Source organism: Canis lupus, chromosome 32 (genome assembly GCF_048164855.1).
Source record: "Canis lupus baileyi chromosome 32, mCanLup2.hap1, whole genome shotgun sequence".
Lineage (NCBI taxonomy): Eukaryota > Metazoa > Chordata > Mammalia > Carnivora > Canidae > Canis > Canis lupus.
Genome location: NC_132869.1, coordinates 42,148,716 through 42,163,264, shown reverse-complemented (window position 1 = coordinate 42,163,264; position 14,549 = coordinate 42,148,716). Strand labels below are relative to the sequence as shown.

Here is a 14,549-nt window from a genome sequence, read left to right as displayed (position 1 = left end):
TCCTCCTCAGCTCCCAACTCCTAACTGGGGAGGCCCCAGGGACAAGCCTCTGGTGCTTCTTTTCTACGTATATTCACTCCCTTGATGCTCTCAATCAATCTCAAGGCTTAAACTACTACCTTTAGGCTGATAATCCTGGGCTTGTATCTCCAGCCCAGACCTCTCCCCCAGACTCCAGCCTCACACATCCAACTGTCCCTCCACACTTCTTGGACGTCTACTGGCATGTCACGCTTGGCATGTGCCCAGCCAGGGCCTGCTCACAGGTGTGCCACCTGGGCAGTCACACAAGGCCCCTGAGTGTCGTCTAATGCTTTTGGTTTAATGCTCTACTGTTCCCACTTTGCAATTCTTAATGATTTTTTTAAACAAAGTGTGTCGGGAGGCCCGGGTGGCTGGCTCAGCGGTTTAGCGCTACCTTCCATCCAAGGCCTGACCCTGGAGACCCGGGATCGAGTCCCACGTCGGGGTCCCTGCATGGAGCCTGCTTCTCCCTCTGCCTGTGTCTCTGCCTCTCTCTCTCTCTGTGTCTCTCATGAATAAATAAATAAAATCTTTAAAAAAAATAAAAATAAACAAAGTGTCACCCATTTTCACTTTGCTCCGGGCCCCACACATTAGGTCGGCAGGCCTGCCGCCCACAGATGAAGCCTTCTCCTTCCCTGCACCACCAAACTCACTCCTCTGTCCAGTCTCCGTTGATGGCAGCGACTTGGGCCCAAACCCTTGGAGTCATTGTTACAGACTGAATGTTTGTGCCCCTCAAAATTCATAAGCTGAAGCCCTAACCTCTAATGTGGTACTTGGAGGTGGGGCCTTTGGGAGGTAAATAGGATTAGATGAGGTCGAGTAGGGCCTCTTGATGGGATTAGTGTCCTTCAAAGAAGAGGAAGACTTCTGGGTTCTCTGCAGGCAGGCAGACTAAGGAAGAGGTCATGGGAGCCCAGGTGAGACGGTGGCTTGGTCTGCAAGCCAAGTGGGGGGTCGTCCCCAAGAGCTGAGTCTGTCAGCACCTTGATCTTAGACTTCCCGGTCTCCAGAAGTGTGAGGAACACACGTGTGTTGTTCAAGCCCCCAAGCCCATGGTGTTTGGTTATGGCCGCCCGAGATGACTAAGGCAGTAATCCTTGGCTCCCTCTCCGTCTCACACGCACACTCCGCCTCACCCAATCTGTCAGCAAGTCCCACTGGCTCTACCATGAGCACGCACCCAGACTCCATCCGCCTCCCCCACCTCCATCAAGCCCCCCCACTCCCGGCCCCCACTGTCTCTTCCCTAGATCGTTACAACAGCCTCCTGACTGATCTCCCTGCTTCCCTGGCCCCCTTTACAGCAGCCAGAGGGATCGGATTCAAATGAAATTCAGATCACATCATGTCATGTTCAGAACCTTCCACGGCTCCCTGCTTTGTCCTGAGTAAAAGCCAAGTCTTCGGGGCGGCCCCCACGGCCCCGTGTGATCTGCTCTGGATCCCCCTCTGGCCGTACCTCCCACCCTCTCTCACTCCCCATGTCCCAGCCGCTCCCATCCCTGCCCTGCTGTATTTTTTCCTCCTTTAAACTTAACACTCAATGCACACACCAAATTTCACTCATTTATCTGTTTTTCTCGGCCATCTCTTCTCTGCTAGCGCGTTAGTTCCAAGGAGCAGGTCTTTTTCTCAGTTTTGCTCACTGTTAGGTCCCCGACCAAAAGGGTGCTTGACACATAACAAGTGCTCAATAAACGCCTGCTGAATGCACGGACAGATGAGTAGCACAATGAGCTGAGGACATGACGTCAACAGGCAATTCGCAAACGAAGAAATGGAAGTGGCCAACAAACATACCCAGTCGTGCCCGACCTCATTCACAATCGAAGAAATGCAAAAGAAAAGCCATTTTCCCCTAACTCATCAGCAGAGATTTCCGTTACTGCTAATGCCCACGGCTGGCAAGGAGGAGGGGACGAGGCCTCGTGCACGTGGTAAGTGGGCACTACCTTGTTGAGGTTGCCCTGGCCGTACGGATCACACCTTGGAAGATGTGCACCCTCCGACCCAGGCGGCCCACTTTCAGAAACACTCCTGAAGGACCCACCACACATGCACACAGACCACCAACTGGGAGGTTCCCTGGGGGAGGTTTATGGACGGCCAAATGCTCTAACGGGCCACCAGCAGGGCTGACGAGGATGCATAATTTTTTTATTTTTATTTTTTTATTTTTATTTATTTATTTTTTTAGGATGCCTAATTTAAAGGCCCCCCAAGCCACAGGCAGGAGAGGACAGCTAAGAGCTCTGCAATGCTCTATACTACGTGTTGTTGGGTGAAAACTCAAGTGACAGAGCAGTGTAACCAGGATGAGCCCCTGTGTTTGCTTTTAAAATATTTTTATGGGATCCCTGGGTGGTTTGGCGGTTTAGCACCTGCCTTTGGCCCAGGGCATGATCCTGGAGTCCTGGGATCGAGTCCCACATCCGGCTCTCAGTGCATGGAGCCTGCTTCTCCCTCCTCCTGTGTCTCTGCCTCTCTCTCTCTCTCTCTCATAAATAAATAAATAAATCTTAAAAAATATATTTTTATAAGTGCATAGAAAAAGAGTCTGGAGGGAGATACACTGAACTAGTTAGCAGCGCTTAGTCCTGGGGAGGAAAAGATTAGGGGAAGGACTCAAAGTGCATGCTTCAAATACTTTGGATTGTTTGATAGATACATAGATACATAGACAGATGACATACGGAGAACATATTACCTAACTGATCAGAAAAAGGATTCCATTTGCCATGAAAACACTTCCCTGGTCTCCCCAGTTTTGAAAGATGCAGAAATAGGGCATCCCAAGCCATCCATTGTCTGGCCCTGCCTCATTCCTGTTACCCCCCACCTCCATCCCCACACCCCAAGCACTCTGGGTTCCAACCTCATGAAACAATTTTCTATTCTTGGTTCTTTTCACGGCTCCAGGCCTGTCTCACAGTTCTGTTCACGGCACAGAGGCTCAGCTGGCCACACCCCATGACCCTGCTGTCAGAGAGCCACATAGGGGGAGGACCCTGAGGGCACTGTCAACAGCCTCCAGAGGGAGCCCCCAGGTCTCTGCCCCAGGGTTGGCCTGTGGGACCTGGGGGAGTCAGGAGATGTCCACTGATTCCGACCTGAGCAGGCTGGGCCACCAGGACAGTCATCACAGGCACTGGAGCCAGCTGGTCCAAGGGGGCCAAGGCGGGCCCAGCAGGGAGACTTGCCAGAAGTAGAGAGGGGACCGGAGCTTCAGTCCCACTAGAGTTGTCAGATTTAGCAAAAATTGTATCCAATGCAAGATCGGGGATACACTTATGCTAAAAAAAATGGTTACCTGTCTGGAGCTCTAATTTAACTGGACATCCGGTATTTTTTCTGCAATCCCACAGTCCATCCCACCTGGGGGGCTGTTGGCCCTGAGCAGAAAGCCTCCACCCTTCGGGGTGCCCCGAAGCAGCAGAGAAATGCCAAGTAGATCCAAAGTGAGCGGGGCTGGTCCTGGTGCCCAGAAGAGCACCTGTGCCCTGGGGGAGTCCTGCAGGGGTCTGGGGCCTTCCGGAGTAAGAGCCGTCCCTCGTGGAAGCACACACGCAAGCCTAGCTCGGCGACTCCGGCAGAGAAAGGCCGGAGTGACGGCACCGGGAGCCCCACGGATGCAGAAGCTCCCAGAGCCACAGGGCTTAGGGAAAGGATGCTGAACAGACCACAGGACGATCGGGGTGGCAGCCTTGTATGTCCTGGGGCCTCTCGGTGCCCCCAGGCGCCCCAGGAGGCCCTGCTGTGGTCGGAGCCTTCACAGCCACCTGTGTCCCACACCGTCGCCCGCAGCCCATCCGCTCCTCACTGCCCGAGCCCTCCCCCCTGAGCAGAGGCAGGAGGCGGCGGGAGCCCCTGCTCTCCCCCTACCTGGGTCAGACGGCGCCGGGAGGCCAACAGATCTGCCTCTGGGGGCCCGGGGAGCAGCAGCCTCTCGGTCGCGGTCCCAGCATGCACTGCAGTGGAAGAGCAGGAGGGTTAGTGCAGGTGAGATGGGCCTCGGCTACTCTACCCGGGACGTCTGAGCCCTCCCCACGGGCCGCAAGAGCCCCAGCAAGGTCCAGAAGGTCCCCTGCACCATCGGCGCCCGCGGGCTGGCTGACCACTCCTCCCGTAGGAGGCTCCCTGACCCCTCCATCCATGGTCCTCCTCCTACACGTGGTCACAAGCTGCTGTGCCCTGTCCCCCGTCCTCCCCGGCTGCCTGGCCCTGTGTATGCCCAGAGTGGAAGCCCGGCCACGCGGCCACGCTGCCGCTCCTCCGGGCCAGGCTCCTTCTCCTCCTCGGAAAGCCTCCCCTGCCCTCCGTGTGCGCGAGGCCCTCCTTCCCCGTGTCGCACTACCCCGAATGACCTACCTGTCATCCGGATTTCCCTGTCTCAACAATCTCACCGAGAGCTTTTTTTCCAGGCAGGTTAATTGAGCTATAATTTACCTAGAGTAAAATTTACCCTTTCTAGCACACAGTTCCGTGCGTTTTGACAGCTGCACGCAGCCGTGGAACCGCGACCACAGTCAAGACAGAACAATTCTATCAAAAGTCTCCCCGCGCCGTCCCTTTGTAGCCAACTTCCTGCACCCCAGCCCCTAACAACCACTCATCTATTTCCTGTCTCTGTAGGTTTGCATTTTCCAGAACGTCAGACGAAGGGAATCATCTCCATGTAGCCTTTTGAGTCTGGCTTTATTCACTTAGCATATAATGCATTTGCGATTTACCTTTGTTGTTTCTTTGTTCCTAGTTTCATTCTTTTTTTATTGCTGAGTAGTATTCAATTGTTCATCCGTTTACCGGCTCAAGGGCATTTGGGCTGTTTCCAGCTTGTGGCGACTATGAATAAAGCCACTATAAATATTCACATACAGGTTTCTACGTGAACATAAGTTGTTACTTCCCTTGGGTAAATACTTAGCGGCAGGATTGCTGGGTTCTATGGTAAACATATTTTTAACTTTATAAGAAACTGCCAAACGTGGTTTTTTTGTTTTTTTGGTTTTTTTTGGCCAAACTGTTTTCTAAAGTGGCTGTACCATTTTGCATTCCCACCAGCAACACGGGAGAGTCCCCCTTGTTCCGTATCCTTACTGACACTTGATATTGCCAATTTGGTAGACGTCAATGCAAGAGACACACGGTGGTATCTCACTGGTTTTAATTTTTCATGTACCTGATTTACTGTTTTCGTACCATCTCTATTTGCAATTATCATCTTAATTTAATTATTTACATCTTTCTTTTTTTCCATTTCCCCCATCATCCATGAGAGCAGAGACCTTGACGTCTACTCCCCCAATACCTAGCACAGCATCTGGTACTAGATGATGGTGGTGGTGGTGGTGATGGTGGTGGTGGTGGTGGTGATGGGGGTGGGGGTGGTGGTGATGACGGTGATGATGGTGGTGGTGATAGTGGTGATGGTGGTGGTGATGGGAGTGATGGTGGTGGTGGTGGTGGTGGTGGTGGTGGTGGTGACGGCAGCTGCAGTGTTGAGAGTTAATATTTATAGAGTACTTATCATGTGCCCAGCGCTGTTCTGAGGACTTTACAAATACTAACCCATTTAATGCTCACCCTTCCCCTAAGACAGATACATGCTATCAATACCCTCATGTTAAGAGAAGAAAGCTGAGGCAGAGGGAAGTACCTGGCCCTAGGTCACTTCGCTGATAAGGGGCCAAGCCATGCTTCCATCCCAGCTGTTCTGGAATCAGACCGCACAGTAGTCATCAGTACATTCCATGACCCACATTTGCTGAAGGAATGAAAGCCTGGATGAAAGGCAGGATCTTCTAGCTCTCTCTCACGGTGAGGGTATGCTCCTGGGCTGGAGGCCATCATACCCAACATGCCATAGACTGAGTGTCTATGTCCCGTCCACACCCCCAAATTCCTGTGTTGAAACTGAAGTCCAAGGTAATGGTATTTGGAGGTGAGGCTTTGGGGGAGGGGTTTAGGTCATGAAGGTCTCATGAATCTCATGAATGAGATTAGCACCTTTACCAAAGAGACCCGTCCCTCGTGCCATAGGATGACACCATGAAAAGATGGCATCGATGACCTAGGAAACGGGCCCTCACTAGACACCAAATCTGCCGGCGTCTTGGTCTTGGACTTCCCAGCCTCCAGAACCGGGAGACAATAACCCTCTGCTGTTTACTGGCCACCCAGTCTGTGGGATTTTGTTAGAGCAGCCCAAATGGACTTAAGACATAGCTTCTGATGTCTTCTCTTGGATTTTCTCCCGCCAAAGCTGAACTTGTCTTCACTCCCGTTCCTGCTTCTCCTCTTGAGAAACTCATTTTATGGGATGGTCTTGGTATTCGAAGCAGTCATTGGGGTAAGAGGGGAGAGGCTGAGTCAAACCTAGAGCTTGGTGAGTGGAGGCCTGGACCTGGGCCTGCCATGGGGCTTATTCATCCATAGGGACTCTTCCCCAAAGCTTCTCTCATCAAGCCCTCCCAGACACTCTGGCTTCCCCAACCCCAGTGGAGAGAATGACAGCAGGTCGTGGCCTTGGCGCTTCTGAAGCCCTGGCTCTGACAGTGGTCCTGTAACACCCCTTGTAGAGAAGATTTTACTGGTCGCTGAACATCTGGGTGCATTTCCTCCACGCCCTCCTGTCCTAGCAGGATGTCCCCTCTCCTCGTCCCCCTTATAGTCAGTTGAGGCTGCATGAGAAGTTCTGGCCAATGGGTTGGGAACAAAAGTGATGTGTGTCATTGCCGGGCCGAGGCATTTAAGAGCAGAGTGTGATTCCATCTTTTTCTCTTCTTTGCCACGGTGACTGGAGGAGGCCCCGCGTTCCAGGTGGGGCGGCTACAGGATGGTGGAGTTCCGGCCAGCCTGGGTCCCTGCGTGACTGTACGGACCAGAGTCCGCCCCCGTCCCCACTTCCCTCACTGGACACGGAATACGAGGTCAGACTGTCCATAGAGGAAGAAAGAATAACAGAGCCTTTGCTGCCGTAGGTCACCGGTAGTTCCCAGAGCACCGGTTCGAGCAGCACGGCCCTGCACACCCCCCGGCATCCCCATGGGCCACCTGGGGCACATGACCTTGCTGTATTTGCTTGGAGAGCATGTTTGCATGACGTTCTGAGGGAGAGAACTAAGCTCCATTTGGAAGCCCCTAAATCACTAGCACTTCAGTGGGGGACACAAATGCATCAATCCCCAATTTCACAGGTTCTCCATCCACAAGTAAAAGGGGGAAGTTTCCAGCCCTGTAGTAGGATCCGCCAGCGGGATGATCCCCCCTGCAGAAGGGAGGCGCGAGCAGAGGCAAGCGGTAACACCTCCAGGACAGCGGGCACCTCGGCCTACCTTCAAGGGCTTGGAGTTTAACTTCGAACAAAGGCTAGGGCGCCCTCAGAGCTTTAGCCCCGCTCGGCCCGGGGCCCCGCCTTGTCTCCCTGGATGACAGCTGGGACAGGGAGGTTCCAGCAGGGCCCTTGAGCCACCATGACAGCGGCCACAAGCTTAATTCACCTTTGTATTTTGAAATTATGGGCACTTTACTTTGGCAATTATCCCCTTCAATGCTCTGCGCTCCTGTGGGACAACCCGGGACCACAGAGAGAAGAGGGAGCCCCTGGAGGCACCAACCGGCTCTGGCAGCGACCTGCGGGGAAGGGCCTCGCGTCCATTAACGCCCCCGGGGTTCCTCGCTTTTTCCGAGAGCGATGGTTCGGCAGTAGTGGGTTATACTGCCTCCCTTGTACCCACGTTGGGGAGAACCTTAAAGGGTGCCATGCAGCGTCCTTGAGGCCCGCAGGACATGGGCGAGCTTGGGGAGGGTCGTGGTCCTCGTTGTCGGAGGAGGAGGAGGAGGAGGAGGAGGAGGAGGAGGAGGAGGAGGAGGAGTGCTGACGTGGCTAGGCCGCCCCCAGTGCCCAAAGGCTCACCTGGCCTTGTTCGGCCAGGTTGGCTGGGAGTCCTAGGGGCGCCCTGCAGGGGTGCGGGGTGAGTGGAGGCAGGGCTGGGCTGGAAGCAGGCAGAGATGGTGCAGGAGCCCCGGGACAGAGCCAGCCTCCCCGAAGCCGTCACAAGGACCCTGTCTCCTACCGGCCGGGGTTCTGCTGTCCCGGGTGTAACCCCCCCCAGCCCCCCAGGCAGGCTCAGGCAGCTCTCTCGTCCTTCGGGTTAATAAGCAGGTGTGCCTGATGCCGGGCAACTGAGAACAAAACCCTACAAGCGCTGGCGGCTCCATCCTTTACCACGAGCATTTATTTACCCGGCGGCTCGTTCCGGCGACGAGAAATCCGCAGTGGTGAGTCTGATGATTTCGGTGGGAAACCTTTACCTGGGTGTAGACCTGAGGTTCGAGCCCAGTGTGAACACCTTGCTCTCACCCTTCGCAGCCACAGGATCTGCTCTGATCTGCTCTGATCTGCTCGTGGGAGGAAACCGTGCCGGGATTTGCGGGGCTTTCGGCTTTTGTTTCCTGTGGGTCGGGCTGCTGGCCGGGGCTCAGGGCTCCAGCGACGGCTGCGGCCCGGGGGCCGGTCGGGCTGGGTCAGCTGGGCCCTCGGCCCCAGAGCACACCCGTCTCCACCCAGGGAGCAAGGGGTGTTCCAGACACCGGATCCGGATCCGCGTGGGGTGCACGGAGGCTGCCCTGCCCCTGGACGCCCTTTGCCACCAGCTGCGCTTCAATTCACGGTCTGCCAAGGCCTTGGGGGCTGACGCCGAGGACAGAGGTTCACAGGCACAGGGTGAAAGAAGGCCCCGCGGGGACCAGAGGAAGAGCTGGCACGGGGTGAAGTGACAGGTGAAGAGAAGACGAGAGGAAGGAGGCAGGACGGAGCAGAGACCGAGGTGAAGGCGTCGCCTTGGGCCGTCGCCATCGGCCTCCCGGGCGGAGCGCGTCGCGGGCGCTAACACTTCAGTGCCGCCAGCACCCTGCGAGGTGGGCACCGGGATCGTCTACGTTTTCAGAATGGGGACACTGAGGCACGGAGAGGGGCCGTAACTTGCCTTGTAAGGTCCCGGCACTCGCGCTCAGAGTCCCCGACGAAACGGGGTTGGTCAGTTAGAGGCGAGGGCAAGGCTCCTAACAGTGTTGGCGGGAGGGACGGCGGGGGCTCAGCCGTGGAGCGTCTGCCTCTCGCCCGGGCTGTGACCTCGGGGTCCCGGGATCGAGTCCCACGTCGGGCTCCCTGCAAGGAGCCTGCTTCTCCCTCTGCCTGTGTCTCTGCCTCTCTCTGTGTGTCTCTCATGAATAAATAAATAAAATCTTTTTTTAAAAAATACTGTTGGGTGGTCAGATCTAAGTTGTCGAAAAAAATCCCCTTTCTGTCTCGTACCGCTCTGCCTCCTTAAGCCACTTACTTAACCAGAGCCTGGGTCCTTGTCCATAAGACAACCTCCTACGGTGGGAGAGGTCACCGAGTGAGCGTGCGCCGAGCCGCGGACACTACCTGGCGGAGAACAGACGCTCCACGAAGATGAGAGTCCGTGCCGCGGCCCCTCCGTGCAGCCACGGTACAGAAGGCCAACCCCAGACCCCGGGTACAGATGGCCAACCCCAGACCCTGCTGGTACCCGTGTGCATAGATGTGTTCACAGATGCCACGTCCCCGCGCGGGGGAGCACCTGCAGGCACCTGCATGCATTTCCCTCCTAATCTGTCCCCACCTCACAGTGGTGGTGGCACGAGCCATGCAGACCCCCAGCCGCACACCCCGGCATTGCTCCAAAGTCCTTTCCCTCTCCCTCTTCCATCGTCACATCCCATCACTATGGGCAGCCAATCGTTGAGTATTTCCCAAACTCACCTTCTCCCCAGTCTTGCCCCAACCCCACCCAGGACAAAGGTCTCAGCTGCTCCCCGTCCTCCAGCTCGCTGTCCCCCTCCGCCCGCCCTGCACACAGCGGCCATCAGAGCCACCTTTCCCAGTCACCCATCTGACCTCCACTTAGAACCCTTCCAGGAAGCCCGGCCAAGCAGGATGTGAAACTCAGAAACTCAGAAAAAGTCTGACAGATTTGACTAAATAAAGATCTAAAGCTTCTCTAGGGCCAAAGAGACCATAAACCAAGTTAAAAAAGACAAACAGCAGACTAGGGAAAAGATGTGCAATGCACCCAACAGACAAAGAAGTCTGAAAATCCCTAATATACTAAAAGCTCCTTTGTAGCAACAAGAAATAAGGAAAAAAGGAAAAGAAAGAAAAATGGGCAAAGGATATGAACAGTCAATTCATGGAGGAGGAAGTACAAATGGTCCACGAACAAGATGCTCAGCTCCGTTGGGGAGAAGGAAAGTGAGTGTTGAAACCGCAGCAAGACGCTCTCCTGGATTCTTAGCTCAAGTTAAAAAGCTTGGTCAGTTGGGTGCGGAGGACGGTGTGGGGGACGTGGCCAGCCACAGATTCCGCGGGCGGCCCAACCTTCTGCAAGAGCGCCGCGGCCACCTACCAAAATGTGATAAACGTGCCCTTTGGCCAGGCAACCCCACCTCTACAAATCCATCCTAGATGCTCACGCGTGTCAGCAAGATGTCTACTCGAGGGCGGCCGCTGACGCCTTATTCGGAAGAGTGAAAAACTGAAGATGACCTAAGTATCCGTCAACCCAGGACTCGTTACCCACACCACCCTTTGGCCAAACAAGGGACTATTAGGCAACCATTAAAATGGACACCACAGGGATCCCTTGGTGGCGCAGCGGTTTGGCGCCTGCCTTTGGCCCAGGGCGCGATCCTGGAGACCCGGGATCGAATCCCACGTCGGGCTCCCGGTGCCTGGAGCCTGCTTCTCCCTCTGCCTATGTCTCTGCCTCTCTCTCTCTCTCTCTCTCTCTTTCTGTGTGACTATCATAAATAAATAAAAATTTAAAAAAAATAAAAAAATAAAATGGACACCACAGACCTGTGTGCGGGGCCCCTGACAGATGTGCACCCCACGCCGGAAAAGGAAAGGGGGAGCCGCATGTGCTGGACACGAATCCATGTCTTTTTTTTTTTTTTAAAAAGTGAGATACAGGGGACGTGTGGGGGGCTCAGTGGTTAAGCTCTGCTTTCAGCTCAGGTCGTGACCCCAGGGTCCTGGGATCGAGTCCCGCATCGGGCTCCCCCTGCTTCTCCCTCTGCCTGTGTCTCTGCCTCTCTCTCTGTGTCTCATGAATAAATAAATACAATCTTTAAAATAAATAGATAGATAGTGATATACGGGGCACCCGGGTGGCTCAGTCGGTAGAGCACGTGACTCTTGATCTCGGGGTTGTGAGTTCAAGCCCCATGTTGGGTGTAGAGATTACTCAGAACTAAAACCTTTAGGGGGTGCCCAGGTGGCTCAGGGGTTGAGCGTCTGCCTCTGGCTCAGGTCGTGATCCCCGGGTCCTGGGATCGAGTCCCGCATCGGGCTCCCTGCAGGGAGCCTGCCTCTCCCCCGGCCTGTGTCTCTGTGTCTCTCGCGAATAAATAAATAAAACCTTTTTTTAAAAAAAAAAAAAAAAAAAAACTAAAACCTTTAAAGAAAAAGTGATATATAATACATATGTTTGTAAAACGCAGCAAAAAGCTCTGGAAGGAGGCACCTCAGACCCACGATGGTGAGGCCTTGGCAGCACAAGATTTAAGGGCAAAGAGGGAACTTCCATGTGTATAGACACACGTCTATACTGTTTCAATGTCTTTGCATGAGCAAATGTTAAAAAAGAAGAAAGAGAAAAAAAAGACCCCATCCCATGGCCCCTCACGGGCTATAGGGCTACACTCCCCCATGTGGCATCCAAGGTCCCTCAGGACACAGCCCTGGGACCTCCCCTTGACCCCCCCTTTTTTTTTAAAGATTTATTTACTTATTTGAGAGAGCAAGGTGAGACAGCATGAGCATGAGGAGGGGCGGAGGCAGAGGGAGGAGCAGACTCCCCGCTGAGCAGGGAGCCCGACTCAGGGCTGGCCCCCAGGACCCTGAGGTCATGACCTGAGCTGAAGGCAGACACTTAGCCGACTGAGCCCCCCAGACGCCCCTCCTTGACCCATTCTTAAGTCTAGACAGAGCCAGATCCCTTGCATGTCCCCAAACTGCCTCTGGATCTTCATCTATGGTTCCCTCTTCTGGGAACGTCCTTCCCTGCCTCTGGGCCTCATCATGTGTCACCACCTTCTGGAAACTCCCTCAACACTGTACCTTCAGGCCCCTCCCAGAGTCATGGTGACAGCGCACAGTCGCTGTGGGTCTACGTCAGGGCTGCGCCATGGGCTTCACGCTGTGTTCAGAGCAACCCCAGGGGGGCTTGTCAGCACCTCATCTACCAGAGGAGGAAACTGAGGCACGGCAAGATTCCACGACTGGCTCAGCCACACCACCAGGAATCAGCAGAGCCATCGAGGGTGCCCATGCAGAGGGGCCTGCGCTGGGGCCCGTAGACTCTCCTGCGAGCCCCAGTGGTGGGCCTTGCCTTGTTCCTGCCCTGCTCCCCGAACCTGGGCCCGGGGAGGTCTGCTGGGGCCCCAAGGCAGCCCTCCATCCCCAGCAGGCACGGCTGCTGCAGAGCATCTGGCAGGCTGCGGGCCGGTGTCCTCAGGGGGCTAAGGGACCCGGGACTGCTGAGGAAAGGGACGGGTTTGTGGAGGTGTGACCCCTCCCAAGGAAGCCCGCCCCCCACTATCTCTTGTACCCCTACTGTGTGCCAGGCCCTGGGGGCCACCGGCCCTGCCTTCCAGGAGCCTCGAGGTCAGACCCAGGAGGGCCAGGAGCCTAGGGGGCAGGGCGGAGAGCACCTGTGGGATGGTGCAGGGAGCGCGGGTGACTTCTGCCTGGAGAGTGAGCCCACGGGTGGCTCCATGAAGGAAGTGGCGTCTGGGCCCAGCCTAGAGACATGAAGGGGGTTTGGGCAGATGGCGATGGGGAGGAGAACTCCGGGGGCTGAATCAGCTTGAACAGGGCCTAGTGTAGTGTGGGGGGCGGAAAGTGCGGGGCGGCCGGGGGAGAGTCACGGTTGTGGCTCCAGAAGGCGGCAGTGGACGAGGAGGGGCGCGGGGGGGGGGGGGGACAGCAGCAGAGGCGAGGCCAGGCTGGCCTGAGGCGGAGGGGTGGCTGGGCCCAGGGTGGGAGGGTGTCAGGCAAGCTCCCTCCGCCTCTGCACGCAGCGGGTGGCTCTCGGGGGGACTCTGGCCCAGGCCCAGCCACCTGGATAAACACCTCCCCAGACTGCTGAGGGGTTTAAAGGAGAAGGTGCTTCCAGCACTGGGAACCTGCAGAGGGGAGGTCAACACGCCTGGGGGGCCTGCCGGGGCCGGGGGCCGCCGCCTGCGGGGTGTGGACTTGCATCCCACGCAGTCCTGTGCTTGCGTTCGGGGTAACGTGATTCAGACCCTTTAACCTTAAGGACGGATGAGAGGCACAGCCCCGTGATCTGGGAGGGTCCCGGCCTCACTTTGCCCACGACAGTGGTGGGCGGCCGGCTGCGTGGGTTCTCTGGGCCGGCTTTCTCAGGGAGGCAAGAAGAGGGGGGGAAGAGGAACCTAGTGGAACCAGGAGAGGGGACAAGCGGGATGGGAAAGCAGCAGACTTCCTTCGGGGGCCGGTCCCCTACGCAGCCGGGACCCTCTGCTCCCCGCAGGCCTCAGGCTCCAGCCAGGTGAGGGGGGAGGAGTTGGAAGGGGACAACTCCTGCCCCCCAGGGCCCGGGCATTCCCTGAAGGGCGGTGCGCAGGCCGTGAGCTCCGGGAACTGCCCCCACTGGGCAACGTCGGGCGGGTCCCTGCACACCTGTGAGCTCCTGGATGCAAGGGATAAAAATGCCTCCCTTGTAAGGTAACACTACCGGCCGGCGCCCTACCAGCCCTCCCCACGCGAGTCGTGCCAGCCAGTTCCTGCAGGAGAGTCACTCACCCGGGGGGGTTCCAGCGACCCGGCCCCCACACCAGCCCCACACTGTCCTCCTCCGTGGCGACCAGCGTCAGCCCCTCCAGCCCCCCCAGCCTCCCCACCTCAGCTCCGACCTCAGTGCCCGCGTGCTTGTCACTCCCCCCGCCAGCCCTGCGGGCAGGGACCGTGTGTGACTCATCTTGGCCATTTCAGAGACTGGTGCGGGCCTCGCAGGGCAGTCCTGCCGATAAGCAGGAGGGCTGGCGCTGAGGACGGACAAGTAGGGTCTCCTGCCCTGCCCACCCCAGCCCCTGTTACTCCGCCCGCAAGCCCCTGACGATGCTGGGCTGAGTGAGGCTGGGATCAGGGCTCAGTCTAGGACTGGGATCAGGGCTCGGGGTGGGGTAGGTCAGAGCTCCATACAGGAGGTTTTCTGCCTCGGGACTCTCCCCAGCCTCGCCCACCGCTTGCAAACCACATCTTCTGCTCTCGAGAGGCAGGGGCCTGCCTTCCGGTCCTCGTTATGCGCACCCCGCACCCTGGCAGGGCCCGTCCTATGCTGCACCCTCCACAGCTCTGCTGGGATTCCCATATTCCCGTTTCCCCGGCCCCCAACCCCAGCCCAGCAGAAGTGGCCCGAGGCAGCAAGCACCTCCCTGCATCCCTAACTGGCCTTCAGAAACACAGCCAG

At 56.6% G+C, this 14,549-nt stretch overlaps 1 protein-coding gene across 3 annotated transcripts in view; it reads right to left on the bottom strand.

Annotated features, from left to right (window-relative positions):
• The window catches only part of LINGO1 (leucine rich repeat and Ig domain containing 1), a 69,342-nt gene that overhangs the window by 52,104 nt on the left and 2,689 nt on the right, over positions 1-14,549 (bottom strand). For 2 of the 3 annotated variants that reach the window (XM_072809754.1, XM_072809751.1), the window contains one exon: positions 3,913-3,998. The exons of the other annotated variant lie outside the window; for it this stretch is intronic. The gene's annotated coding sequence lies outside the window, so the exon portion shown is untranslated. Of the gene's footprint in view, positions 1-3,912; positions 3,999-14,549 lie in introns of those variants that run through there. 3 annotated transcript variants of the gene reach the window in all.